Consider the following 15,831-nt stretch of genomic DNA (forward strand, 5'->3'; position numbering starts at 1 on the left):
TGGTGTGTGAGTGTGCCCTGCGATGGGCTGGCCCCCCATCCTGGGTTGTTCCCTGCCTCGTGCCCATTGCTTCCGGGATAGGCTCCGGACCCCCCGCGACCCAGTAGGATAAGCGGTTTGGAAAATGGATGGATGGATGGATGGATGGATGGATGGATAGTATTGTAATACTTGAAACGAGAGGTACTGCCTGCCTTAGTGATCTTTACTATTGTGTAAGTGTATTCCCACCTGTAGGGGGCAGCAATGGTTGTTATTAGAGGTGCTGAGATTACGCGGCTCAGGGCTGAAGGTGCAAAGTGAAACAGTCATTGACCGTATTTGCCGTGTGTGATGGTGTCTGCATATCGACCCTTTCGAGCCAAACAAACCAGTTCAAAGTACTGTGCGTTAATATATCATATGAATAAATCCACTCAAGAACTAAACTCAATATCGTATCCTCATCATTCAACGCGTCCGACTTTTCCACCTCTTACCACAAGGCAGTGGATTACATGGGGAAATTACAAACAAGGAGAATTTAATCTGTTTTTCCTCTACATTGTCGTTATTCAGAATATTACAGACTATGAACAAAAACGGACAATGTAAGAAAATAAAAAAATGTGTATGAAAGCTAGAGTATTTTTGCAGTGGTGAACACTAGCTGGTTTATGTACTAGCTCACACTCAAGAAACAGCATAAATGCTACTCATACACAGTTGGGGGGCAGGGGTCAGTCCTTGTGCCTGTAATGAGAAGGTCACCAGTTGAAACTAACCCAGCCACAGCACGTCTGTGGGTCCTTGAGCAAGGCCCTTAACCCCCAGCTCCCTGGGCGCCCCAACAGGCAGCTGCACTTCGCGGACAATTTACTCCACAAAGAGTAAGTTGAGGGAGACATAAAAAACAATTTCCCCACAGGGATTAATAAAGTCCATCCATCTATGGAATATTATTTAGCACTATCTAACGTAGAATATAAGAATTATGATTTTATAAAAAGTATGCCAAATATCCATGATATAATCATTACAATGTAAACATTGTAATGTAATCAACACAATGGAACCAACTGAGTATGTATTTGCACCTTTTGTTAGTCTAAGTTTCTGTTAGCTACTTTATGTTAGTCATGAATCTATGAATATTCACTTTTATTAGCGTATATTTCATCATTATGTAAAAGGACAAATATATTATCAACCTTTTAGTGAGACAATGTGTAAACGGCTGAAAATACCAAGGTTTACTACTGAAGGAAGGGATTCACCTGAGTTCACCAGAAGTTCATGGCTGAGTATTTTTAAAAAACCAAGTGGAGCTGCTCGCGCCACTATTATGTTCAACCGGGAGACCAAACGGTAAAAGAAATGACTATCAAACTTATCACCTAGAGGTGAACATAAATCTATACAAATATCACCTGCATGCACATTACTTCTTTTACAATAACCAACTCCTGATCCATACTGTTAGTCGTGAAAAAAATAACTATTGTGTACATAGAGGCCCTGTGTAAAAAGATAACTGCCAAGGAAAAGATCAAAAACATTTATTTCAAGGATTCAAAGTTTTTATGGTCATGTACAGTGTACAGTGCAGTTCTTATTTGATTAACTTGAATGTCTTCACAGACAAGACGATTAAACAAATAAAGCAGCGCAACATTATAGTAACTAACAACAAACAAACAAAGTTCACGAGTACTATTACAGTATTCATATCATTTATTTAAATTTAATTTTACCAAGTAAATTAATTGAAAAGCAGTTACCACCGCTTTACCTGCTTCTCGGGAGAAATAGCAGATATACAAACGTCATGTATGTAACTAAAATCTTAAGCCAATAAGGGCAAAGTTGTGTCGTAATGCCCACGCTCGCCTCTCCTGCTCCTGTTTCTCTCCCTCTTTTCTCCACTTTCCCCGTTGTAACACCCTCGCTTTCACTAGCTCGCGTCCTGCCTCGTCTTTCAGACCGCTATGCTCCTTTACCTTACGCCATAAAAGTGCTCCTAATGATTGCCTATCCTCCGGTTTGTATCCTGCACATTTCACTGCAATCCCCATACGCTTCCACGCATCTGCCGTCTCTCTCTCTCGGCCCTTTTCCTGAGCTGTTTTTCCCACTGCTATTTTTAACAGCTGTATCTGTTCACACAGAGGCTTCCACCGCCCGCGCACTGGTGGACCCCAGCCCCCGTCATCCAATTCTCTATCAAATTCGTGATCCATGTTTTAGCTTATCTGACCTACACTTCTCCTGATCCAACAACCCCTGTGCCTCAGGGGATGGATTTATCCACCCACACTTAGTACACCTCTTAGTTGTCTCTGAGTGCCCCACTAACAAACACCACCAAAACCTAAACCCACACTCACACACAATCACCGAACCACGCAAAACAGTAAATAGTAAATGGTAAACCCACTCACACTGGAATAGTGAATAGTAAACACGCACTTACACACGCGAAATAGTAAATAGCGCTGTGTACACTTTTTGGTACCTTGGGACCCCACGTCTCGGGACTTTTTAGCCCGATGCTTTGAGTACTCTAATCTCGGGACTTTAACCCAATACTTTGAGGACTTTCACCTCGGGACTTCAACCCGTTTTAAGGAGGATGAACCTTACTCCTCCGACCAATTTAGCTGTTCGGGGGTCCTGAATTTCCCGGGACGCTCAATCCCAGCTGTCCTACTGCTCGTCAGCAGTAGGTGGGTTGCCAAACCAAGGACACGACAGTGGACTTAAATCCTCCGCCAATAGGTTCTACTACGGGGTCCCGTACCCTCTGTTCACAGGCCGTCAGAGCTACGCACAACAGGCCCTCGCCACAATATTGGTCGACAGATCCTGAGACACTTCCAGCCACTTTATTTAGCAATCGCCAATATGCAGAATTCGATAAAACAGGCTCTGCTCACCTAATTGCTGGGCGCCCGTGGCTCTCTGCGTCCCCAAGACCTCGTCTCTGGTTCCAATCCAAACAACCTTCTCCTCATCCCGGACGAGCCCCCAAATTGTTGGAGTTAGACTCCACCGAGTCCGTTGATGAGGAAAAGATGCATTTGTGAGGCAAAGGATGGTTGTAAGTCAGCTCTCTTTATTTGTTGTACAGATCGATCCGGGAGCCACTCTCAGATGCACAAAAGTACACACCAAGGGAAGCTCAGCTCCCTGTTGTCTGTGTCTAACTTTTATACCCCGTTTAGGGCGTCTACTGTTCTTGTTGGTATCTTTCCAGTTGACATAACATATAACTATTGTTTGGACATTGCTGGCGTTAGTCCCCACACCCGTTCCCTTTGATCTTATCTTGTTATGTTGCAATTTAGCAGCGTCAGCGACCCCCTCCCTTGTTATGTCCCCGCAGGTCAAGCGTAAGCTTAATGTCACCACGAGCCTGTCAATGTACCTTCTGCTTTCCGGAATTTACTTACACAACGAGGAGGGCTGGAGCCCCCCTTCTCTTCCTGCCTGTGTTCCAGTTTGTTCCCCTTTCTCAGTGTGACAAAGTTTAGCACGCAACCTAGCCCCCCTTCATTCGCCATTTATATTTTCCGCCGGGCACCCGAAATGCTGCCACACAAAAGATTTAAAAGTGTCTGGGGTATCTACTATAGTAATTTAGTCAGATGCCAACATATTCACAGCAGCTAATTTGCAGCGCATTCGTGAAACCGCTTTTCGCTCCAACGAGAAACTCATGTTGTAATATCGCGAGATCTCGTGACACGCGTTTCACTCCCACTTCTTAGTAACAGTCATGATTTGATAAAGTGACAACCTGCGTAATAATTGGTAATACATAGAGTTTGCTATTGTTCAGGCTAGCAGACTGTTATGGCTTGAGGTTAATGGTGCCTGTTACTTGTGAATTTTCACATTTGCAGGGATCTTCTGCCTCGTGAACGTGAAACGGATAATTATGCTAAAAGAAGAAAAAAGCAGAACTGCAATGTGTGTAAGGCTGGTGCTGATTTTTCAGTCTGAACACAGTAAAATTTATACAAATTACCTGTATTCAAACTTGTATTCTTTATATAGTTTGGTTAATTACTATTTAAAAGTTTTATCTGCGCTCCATTGTATAACTTGTACTGGAGATTTGTATGTACTTTTTGATTGGAAATGGTTAGTTGTATATACATTGAATATTTTTATGATTAATTTCTTTGTTTATTTAATTTGGCAACAGATTTGCACTTTTAGAAGTATTGCTGTTCATTTTTGTGAAAGTTGTTACTAAAAAAAACAAAAGAAGCAGACTTGTGTAAATCCTATATTGGCCGTGTATTCTTCCTGTAGCGTAGTGACAGCTTTTTGTACGGAAGCCGTGAACGGCTGTGCTTGCAAATATATTTTCTTCTGAATAATTAGAAGGATAAGCATATTTTGTCGCCGCCGCGAGATAGTCATGCCATACACAGCTCTGCTCGTTTTTGTACTGTTACTGTGTTACTTAATTTGCGCATCCATGAATTTAACGTTGACATTAAGTCAACATTGACATTGACAACGTTGACATTAAGTGTTGCACCTATCTAGTGTTTTACTGTGAAGGGCATGTTATATCTCGTCTCTAAGTCGCACTATGGTCCAGGGGAATGCTATGTCATATCAGAACATGTGTCGATTATGTGGCAATATAAATATTTTATATTACTGTCAGTTTTAGTTTCAGAAATCCATCATTTGAGAAAAAAGGCCAGTCACGACAAATATATATGGAATATAACAACAGAGTTTAGGCAGCTGTATTTGTTTAAGTGTAAAGATGCACATAGAAACATGCATGAGCTCATCTGAGAATAAACTGAATGCAATGAAGATTTGTGACTCCTGCTGGAAAATGCGAATAGTGGCAGGGTCTTCAAGTAGTACATTTGTCTGAGAGTCAATTAATATTAGGAAAGGCACAGTTTTTTTTCAATGGCGCTAATTATCAAGAAGGAAATGGAGTACCCCAGCACCTGGTTTACGGGCACTGGAAGCTCCAGTATCAGTCAGACTTTCATGTAAGTATATGTGTGTTTAATGACTTAGCAGTTGGTTAAAAAGTAGACTTGTGCATGTTTCATCTTTACCAGGGGCAGAGGGGAAACTCAATAAATAGCCTTCTCTCACACTTCCAGACCTGCAGAACTGAGCATGTCCCCTGGTTTTGTGCATATGTCTGTAGGCTTTGAGTTTTTCCTATGGGGGCTTCAATTTCCTCCCAGAGTACAAATACGTGCAGATCAGTTGCATTGGGGAGTCCATACTGTGATGCTGAGTGGGTGTAGGAGGAGATTGAGAGATGAAACTCCGGATGATTTACTCCCTCGGCTAACTAACCAGAACAGGATCGTACCAATACCAAAATGATAAGTTTATAAATGTTTTTCACTACCCTGATTCATTCAGTTATTTATGTTTGTTAATTCCACCTCCCAAGCAAATACATAAATAAACAAACAAACAAATATTCAGGGGGAATGTGTCATAGGTGATAGAATCAGTGGATGAATCTAAAGAAAAAAAGTTATGATTTCTTTCTCTCCAAAACACAATGCAAAAAACTCTTAAGTTAGGTAAGACATTGAAATTTTATGACAGTAGCATGATGCAGAGGAACAACAGAAGGAAAAATCTAACTAAACCTGAGTCAACTAGGACTAATTACACTAAATTAAGTGGAACACACAAAATACCTAAAACCACTTAATAAACAAGCAAGAAATATTACATTTGATTAACTATACTGATGCCTGAGGGAAGTTCTTGTGCTTAATGCAGCAAGTATGTACAGCTGCAGAGACACTACACATAGTGCAAATAAATTAAAAAGTATACAGTACACACACTGATTCCTGAAAAATCAAAATACCATGGAATACTAATGAAATACTTATCAGGATGATGATGACGATGATGATGATAATAATAGAAATAATAATGAATTAGTTTAGGGTATTATGCAATTGACATGTACAATTAAAAAAGAAATTGCACCAGACATTTCCTGTGGCAAAGAAGGGTTGCTTTGTGCCACGTTACTCAAGTCAATTCACTTTATTTTGTATAGTGCATTTTCACAGCCTTACATAGTCTCAAAGCACTTTACTTTGTCCCTGCCCAATTGTCCCAGTGAGCAATATCAAGCCTGAAAAATTATAAAGCCACATTGGCAAGGATAAACTCAGTCATAGTAAGAAACCTTTGGAGGAACCAGAGTGAAAGGGGGAGCCCATCCTCCACAGGGCAGAAGTCAGGTTAACAAAGTCCTGATCTATATGGTTCAATTAGTTAAGTCCGGATGTAAATACAGAATAACTGGCAGCAGGGCACACAGGAAAGACGTCACAGGCAGGAGGGCAGGCAGGAGGGTGGCACAGGCAGGACGTAATGGGCAGGAGGGCGGGCAGGCAGGGCAGCACAGGCAGAAGGGCTGGCGGGTAGCCAGAACTGTTTTGCCACTGCAGTCTGTTTTACAGTTTCATCTGCATTTGTTCCCACAAGGAATAACAACAGCTAATTTATGAACATGCTGCTTTTCAGAAAAGAAGTTTAATTTCTAGGAACATGACCAGTGCAAACATTTAGTGTTGACGGTTCTTTGTAAAATGGATGTTCTGTACTTTTATTGATCTGTCCGTCCATCCATCCATCCATCCATCCATCCATTTTCTAACTACTTCTGATGAAGTTCCGGGTTATGAGGTATCCTGAAGCCCAGGCAATATGGGACACACACACACACATAGGGTATACCTATCTTTATGGGGCCCGCTCATTCACTTCTATGGGATAAATGCTAACGCTAACTATGACAAGCTTAACCCCCACCCTGCCCTAACCATAACCATAAGTAACCCAGCAAAATACAAGAGGTTTTGCATTTTTAGTTTTTCCATAGCAGTCACAGATTTTTATAAAATAGAGTTTTCCTGGTTTTCGGTTTCGTGGTCCCCATAAGGGAAAAAAAACAGGTATTTATCACGTTATGGGGTAGGATAGGTATACCCGCTCGCACACACACACACACACACACACACATGCACACAAATGGATAGATCAACACAGTTACTATGGATGTCGATCCTGCAATAATGAGACAGAACTATCATACTTAATAGGATCATATCCCTAGTTCTACATATGCATAATTATATTTTAAAAAGATCCCACGCACCCAGCACATGAGATGTTTGAACTTCTGCTCTCTGGTAAACGTTACCGCAGTATGCATTGCAGAACAACCAGATTTAATAAGACCTTCTACCCCCAAAGCCATCAGAATACTAAATGCTAATGAACATAAGTTTATGTGAAACCCTACTCTCTCTTCCTCTCTGTGCACTTTATTACCACAACTGGTATTAAGTTTACTTTTTATTTATACAGTATAGTGCAATAATATAATCACGAATGGTGTGTGAGTGTGCCCTGTGATGGGCTGGCCCCCCATCCTGGGTTGTTCCCTGCCTCGTGCCCATTCCACATTCCGGGATAGGCTCCGGACCACCCGCGACCCAGTAGGATAAGCAGTTTGGAAAATGGATGGATGGATATAACTAACATAAGACAGACATTACACCTAACAAACAATAAACACGAAATAAAGGAGTGGACACAAAAAAAATGTAATGCAATGACCAGATTTAACACCTGGATTATGTCCCCCCTTAGTCTCCTTTGCTCGAGGCTAAACAGATTCAGCTCAGCTAACCTCTCCTCATTAGACATTCCTCTAAGACCAGGAATCATTCTCCCAGCTAAGCAAGCCTGAGTCCGGCTTCCACTCCCCCGATTCCCAGCAATGTTAACTTGGAAGGGCGTGTTCTGTATGCACAACTGAGACAACCCAGGTGGAGCTCAGCTTATCGGCTGGCAAAATTGCCTTCAGGTATCACCCACCCTAGTGAGAGTCCAAGCTAGGGCCGTTCTCAGAACTCACCCTAAACGAGGTCCTGCTCAAAAGTTGTAATGACCGCCTGAGGTACCTGTGAGCCTTGCCCGTAATGAGTCAGTGGGTGTAGCCGAGCTGACACGCTTTTGGGCGTCCAATTGCTGAGAACTCCCCTTCGGTTTTGACAAACTGTACGATCGCAAGCAGTGACAGCAGAGCCACAGACAAGCTCAACCAGCAGAGAGCGAATGGTAAGCACCCAACACCCGAAGGGCTCAACTGATCACATCCAAACGACTTCCTGATGGGATTGTGTACGTAACTGGTTTACTGTTGTTAATAGTGGTTGAACTTCTATGCAAGTCCCCTTGTTGGGGGAGAGGGAATGAATGAAAGCATAAGGTGAAATAAAACCTAAAATAAATCAAAAAGGTTAAACAGAAATCAAACCAAATGAATTGTGTTTCTTCTTCAATTGTAAACATAAATTAGTTATGCAACAATAACCTAATTGGATGTTAATGTATTGTGATCAAATTGATTTAGTCCATGAAGTTAATTCCTGCTTTCAGGCAAGAACCTGTGTGTCCAATTATGCGTGTTGTATCACCGCAGTTGACCACCAGAGACCCAACTCAGATGTTGTTAACCTACTATGGCGGACCACTAGAGGTGCAATTTCAATGGAGTGGCACTGCTATGGCTTGCCACTAGAAGCGCAATTTCAAAATGGAGTGGTAGTTCTATGCCTGACCATCAGGGGAGCAATATCGAAATGGGGTCGTAGTTCTATGCCTGACCACTGGAGGCGCGATTTCGAAATGGAGTGGTAGTTCTATGCCTGACCACTAGAGGCGCAATTTCGAACTGGAGTGGTAGTTCTATGCCTGACCACTAGGGGCGCAATATCGAAATGGAGTGGTAGTTCTATGCCTGACCACCGGGGGCGCAATATCGAAATGGAGTGGTAGTTCTATGCCTGACCACTAGAGGCGCGATTTCGAAATGGAGTGTTAGTTCTATGCCTGACCACTAGAGGCGCAATTTCGAAATGGAGTGGTAGTTCTATGCCTGACCACCGGGGGCGCAATATCGAAATGGAGTGGTAGTTCTATGCCTGACCACCGGGGGCGCAATATCGAAATGGAGTGGTAGTTCTATGCCTGACCACCGGGGGCGCAATATCGAAATGGAGTGGTAGTTTTATGCCTGACCACCGGGGGCGCAATATCGAAATGGAGTGGTAGTTCTATGCCTGGCCACTGGAGGCGCAATTTCGAAATGGAGTGGAAGTTCTATGCCTGACCACTAGAGGTAACCAAACGGTTGCCGACGCAAGATGAGTGACACACACATTTAATGCATGCGCATGCCGCTTGCGGCCTTCTTCTGTGCCTTGCACAGTATAAACCCCCTTAAAACAATTACTGAAGCGAGACGGCGCTCGCGTTACGGCGACGGATTTAAATTGTGAGTGCACTATAATTTGTCGCAAATGGTGCTTAACCACGGTGGGTCTCAAGCACAGGAGACTCCCAATTTCTAAATGACACACTCACAGCGCAAAGTTGTGTTAAACTTGCTTTGTCTACAGCAGGCACACACATACGAGTATGATCCTGATAGGTAACTAAGCTATCGGTCTTATGTCCAAGCGCAACATAATTTAGGTTAGAACCTCGTAACAAGTATTCCCGTTTGCTAATAGAGAGATCTCTCCCAGGATATATAGAAACGGAGAAACTCCGAATCGAACCTGGAAACAAAGCGCTACATCTGAGAATTTCGTCAGACATATGGTTAAGGTTCACTGCAGTTTAATACGAAAGAACTACAATGAAATAACCGAAAATAAAACAAAATAATATAACTACTAATAATAGAAATAAAAATAACTATAATAAGCCCTTATGATCCCGCTTAAATGCCTTCAGATTGCCATGAGTGCGACTTTGGCAACCAGTTCACAGTAGCGCTTCTTCACTGCACGTTCGGTCATAAAAAATTTAAATTGTGTGCTCAGAATAAGTTTAAACCTTCTGCCTTGTGATTATTAACCAATTGTTATGCCGAATGGTCGGCTCCTCCAAACTCAATTGCGAAACACTGTGAGTCTGTTAATGTGTGACTTAAATGGAACTCATTAATAACCAGTATCGCGTAATAACCTGGGTTAGAATAGAAGGCTCATACAACAAGCTGCGTCACCAGGTAATGTAAACGATCGGTAGCGAAGCTCCCCTCACGGCCAACGAGAGAGAGTCTCGCGATATTTCAGGCGAATTTGAGGTTTCAGAGCGTAGATCGCACAGGCAGGGATTCTTGTGAGCACTCAATGAACAGAGGCTGAAGTTGTGTAAAAGACATGCATTTATTCCTATAACTAACATAAGACAGACATTACACCTAACAAACAATAAACACGAAATAACGGAGTGGACACAAACAATGTAATCATGAAAATGCAATGACCAGATTTAAAATGAGTAACCTTAAAAGGGAAAATACTGTTCTGCAATGCAAGCAATTTTGCAAAAAATCTTATCTAGCTCTGATTTAAAAGAACCCAGGGTTTTAGCTTGTGTTACAATAACAGGAAGACTATTCCATACTCTAACTACACGCTGTGTACAGAAATGCTTCATCAAATTCGTTTTAAAATGTTCTCCAGCTAATTTCCACTTATGGCCACGAGTTCTGGTATTTAAACTAACATTGAAATAGTCATTTGGCTGAAAAGCATCCAGACCTGTTAGAATCTTAAACACCTGGATTATGTCCCCCCTTAGTCTCCTTTGCTCGAGGCTAAACAGATTCAGCTCAGCTAACCTCTCCTCATTAGACATTCCTCTAAGACCAGGAATCATTCTCGTTGCCCTACGTTGCACCTTTTCCAAGGCAGCAATGTCCTTCTTAAGGTATGGTAACCAAACCCGCACACAATATTCTAGGTGGGGTCTTACCAAGGAATTATGTTATCGTAGCATCACTTGCCTTGTCTTAAACTCCACACACCTAGAGATGCAATGTGCCTTCTCGCGTGGTGTTCCTGCAGAGGGAGTCTGTGAGTGCTGGAGATTGGGGGAGGGGGCAGTGTGGCTATGTCTGCTCTGTGTTCCTCCAGACGAGCAAAGAAGCTGTTTAGCTCCTTTGCTAAAAGGGCGTTGCTGTTAACAGTGACGGTGTTGTTGCCTTTGAAGTTTGTAATGTGTTGTATTCCCTGCCACACCCACTGTGGGTTGTTGTATGTGAAGTAGACCTCTATTTTCTGTTTCTCTGCCTGCCTGGCAACCTTGATGCCCCTATTCAGGTTAGCTCTGGCTGCACTCTGTGTTCTTGACTGCGCTGTCTTGTCCTGTAGTATTGTATTGTTGCTCTTGTGTTTATCTTGCACTTTCTCCCTCTGTTTGTGCTCCTTTCACTCTGTATAGTTCTATCTTGCCCGCACTTGTGTCATCTTGTGTTGTTTCTGTTTTTCTTCTTTGTCTTGCACCGTGGTCCAGGAGGAACAATGTTTCCTTTCACTGTGTACTGTGTATATTGCTGAAATAACAATAAACCCACTTGACCACCTGCCTCGATTCATCCTGAAGAGTTTTCCAATGTTGTTCAAAGGTCTGTTTGTTTCGGGTGAAGGACACGCCCCTGGACGTGCTGGATAAGGGGACCACAGATCAGTGTCCTCAGTCCTGCTTCTCCCTTCAAAGCTGAGAGGAAGATGACCCGCCTGCTGGTTCTGGTTTTGGCTTATGGAGCTCTGCTTATCTCCACAGAGGCCCAGCAAGATTACCACAGTCTCCCTGCACTCTACAAGACGGCCATTAAACTCGCAGTCGAAAATGCTCATCAAGGAACCCGTCAGCACATGAATTTCTATAACATCCAGGGCCGTCCGAAGGTAACTGCTGAGAAAGTGTTTACAAAAGTGTGAAACTTTCATCATCTGCAAGCTGAACTAATGAGAATCACATTGATTTTGATGTTTTAATTTCAATGCATATGATGCTTAATGTCTCTTCACAATGAAAGTGATGGTTGTATATCTCAGCCCTGGTCAATTTTACCTTCTCACAGTTTCTCTCTGAATCTGCTGCAGTCAAGTCTGTGACAGTTTGCCATTTTTTGGGTGATTATTGTTTGTTATATTGCCTTTAAAACAGTTGTAGGCAATTTTGTATATAACGTGTTTATGTGATTTAGATCAGCAGTGAATACATTGACATTGAGATTCTCTTGAGAGCAACAAAATGTCCAAAGTCAACTGCAACAGACCATCGGGCTGACTGTATTTTCATGGACAAGAGGGTAAGTAAAGAGTCACTGTGACTGTGAGCATTGGACATATCAGTTAGCAAATTAATTTAGGTTCATGTTAACTTTTTTGATGCCCTGCGGAGGAAAGTTAGCCAACAATAAAGTAACAAATAGATAGGTGGCCTCAAACAGCCAGTTCCATCACCTTATTCTCAAATTTTAGTAGGTTTACAGGCTTAAAGGCTGGATTACCAGGCAGTTGAAATCAGCCTTAAATGGCAGTGTGGTGTTTTGTGGTGAAAGGGCAATTAAATCTGGTCAGAGCAGGGTAGATGCGCAGTGTGAATTACCCTTTAAATTTACCTCTTTAAATAGTGAACTACAGGACCACTTAGCTTGATCGGAGGACAGTATTTTAATACAGAGCAGTGTTCAGTTAAACGGGATTTGTTGTTCATACTTTTAGATGAACTTGCTTTGTATAATATAGCCTTAAGGTGACCCTGCTTTGGAAGCTCTTTCCTCTAAAATTGTTCTGTGTCATTAAACCCTGCAGTCCAGCAGCTCTGCCTTAAATCTTTAGATATATCTTTACTACACCTTCTCTCACTGTATTTATTGCCCACCACTCTTTAAATACTGTTTTTGTGTGTCTGTGTGTTTTTGCAGCCATTCATTAACTGTAGAGTTTGCAGCAGACGGTCTGGTAATAATCTTACACATCCATCAATTGACTGTGTACCAAACAAGAAAGTGGATGAAGTAAGTGTAGAGAGTCTTAGCATTATGGAAATGTAACAGGTGTGTGAATTGTGTCTAAACATGTGGTTAAACTTTGATTGTGTTTGTACATGCAAAAATTTGATCAGAGTACTGTTTATTAATGACAAGGTTACTTTTAATCTGAACAACAGTGGCAGCACCAGGGAAAAGCTTGGGGGGGGGGCTCTAGCTCCTCCTCCAATGACCATAGTACCCCCACAGCACCCCCAAAATATTGGTTTCATTTTTTCTTTAACTATCTGTAAAATCTGTATATTGTGTAAGACATTTTTGCGGTTTTTATAGCATACTTGTAGTGTATTTTTTCTTCAAAGTACACATAGAGGCTCTGTGAGCTAGACGTTAGAATTTCATATTTTATCATATTTTATCCATGCTGTAGCTTATCGTGCTGTGTGCTTCTATACAGCATCTACATAAGCTGAAAAGCTAAAGCACCCGCTCTAAATAATCTCACTCCCCTATAGCACCTGTAGCATTAAGTCACTGGCGCTGCCACTGCTGAATAAACGACTCCAATCTGACTAAACCGCTTAACTTTTCCTCCCCATGTTACATTTCAGGACAAACGACGTAATATGTGTCCTTCTGATAAACCTCCTCTCAGATCTAAAACTGCCTTGGCTTCCAAGGACACTAAAGAAGCTGAAGGAGACTGTCTGGGCTGTTTCTGATGGCTGATGGTCCTGCAATGTGGACCAGAGGAGGAAACTGGAAGGGAAAATGCTTTGCTTTATATCATGCCCACCCAAAGCCCCCAGTGAGTAAGCCATAGGCGCCGATAGCATGGAAAAACTCCCAAGAAGGAAGAAACCTTGGGAGGGACCAAACTCAAAGGGGGAGCCCATCCTCCTGGGGCCGGCAAAGTGTAGGTGCAGGATCACAAAAAACTTAACGAGAGAATTCGACTGTCCCTCACAAAAACTGTAAAGTTTTAGTGGCTAAATTGCTTTTTCTATGCCTTTTCAAACAGGAGGAGATTTGTTTGGCTATATGTAGAAATTTTCTATACAATTTAGACAGCACAGAATCATTAACCTACTTTAATGAATTTATTTATACAACCACATATTTCACACATTTTGACATCAGTCATGCAGTGAAGATACAGTCTCTTTATTTCTTGACGCCAACCCTCCCCATTAATCCGGGCTTGGGACTGACACCTAGTTGAGCTGGCTTGCTCCCTTAAGTGGCTGGGTTAGGCTAAACTATGTACATATTTATAAAGACTACAATAAATTTATAAAGACCTCCCTAAATATGTAGTCTAACAAAACGCAGTTTAAAGAAGGTAGCCTACCTGGTAAACAAAGAAATTAAAAGGCCCACAGCATATAATCGGGCTATATTCCAAGCAGTTTTTAAGAACGTAACCTACATGGCGAAATTGAATTACTTTCTGGACCAACAAACGCAACCAGGCATGAACATTATGCACCTTCCTAGTCTTGATGTAAGTCGTCCTACAGATGAGGACGTTAGGCAGCCTTTAGATCCGACCCATCATGCACTGCAGTTTTTTGCAAATTCCTCAGACGGAAAACCATTAAATACCTCTTCTATTACCTTATATTACCTTATATTCATGTAATAAATATACAAATATCAATTAGTTGGAAATCAGCCAGACAGACGTAATTACTACAAATGGTTTCCACTGTATTTGTGACTCTGAGTGCCGCAGGCTTGGATGCAGTGCCGCACCATTTTGTAAGGCATGCACTGGCCAATCATGTAACACTTCTCTCAGAAATATTAATGAGACATCACCTACCACCCTGCAAAAAAGAAATTTGCCGCTCGTCCCCCTGCACATGAGCCAACTTGGCTGCGTCAACCAGCGGAGCTCCGGAGCCTCTGGAGAAACACGCGGCAAAAAAGGCTCGCATGCGGTCTTCCAAAGTTTGGGAATACTTCAGTCATGACACCTTTTCTGCGCCTCTACTGTAGCTGGCGTTAATGATGCTGTTTCAGCCATTTTATATTTTCTGTTTACTTATTCTGTCATGTAAGACTGAGACAAATTATCGTTTACGACAATTCTTACACACTGTAGCCTGACTTGCTGACTTAAGTAAGTTTAACTATAAGCTACCTTTGCTAGTGTTTGTGAATAACATGTTTCTCTAGTTATGAAATTATTCCATGTTTTAGCATCTGTTTCAACATTAAAGTCAAATTGGTATACTGAAATATATAAAAACTATTGAACTATTAACTTAAGTCTAACATAGAAAATCCTACTGAATCTCTTAAGATTTTCCTTTTTTGTTAATGCACTAATGTTTAAGAAGTGTCTTAATAAATTGAATTTCAGATTTGTGTGTGGGTGGGAGTGGGTGAATTGTATTAAATTCATACATTCATTCTTTTGGCTCAGACATTACTGACCTAAAACAAATTGAGGCATTGGGTAAGTGCTTAAATTAGCTACTAAATGGCAAAAAATATTCTAAATATCACATTTTCCATTCTTCGGTATAATTTTAACGAATCACCTATGCTGCCAAACATTAACGCATAGATTGTCACAACACTCTATGTTTTAGTTCTTCTTTATGTGTATAGGACGGTGTGATGGTTCTGGTGGTGGGTGTGGCCGACGCTGCTCGCGATGTTTGGCTATGCTGCAGTCCCAGGGACCAAGTTGGAACACATTTCCACCTTCAAGCTTAGGTGGAAAAACGGCACCGAGACCCAGCAGCAGGACAACTTCACTTGTCCAGACAACCAGCCCTGCTTCATCATTGAAGTAAGCCCTGTGAACAGGAGCGAGATGTACTTCTGCAGTGGATGTTATAGCGGAAAGAACATCCCCATCCTCACGTCTGCCGGAGTGCCCCCTCAAGTGGGTGTGTGACTTAACTCGATGGATGAATTGGACAGAATGTACTGTTACTAGAGGTCGA

This window comes from Brienomyrus brachyistius, unplaced genomic scaffold (assembly GCF_023856365.1).
Source record: "Brienomyrus brachyistius isolate T26 unplaced genomic scaffold, BBRACH_0.4 scaffold138, whole genome shotgun sequence".
In the NCBI taxonomy this organism is placed as follows: domain Eukaryota; kingdom Metazoa; phylum Chordata; class Actinopteri; order Osteoglossiformes; family Mormyridae; genus Brienomyrus; species Brienomyrus brachyistius.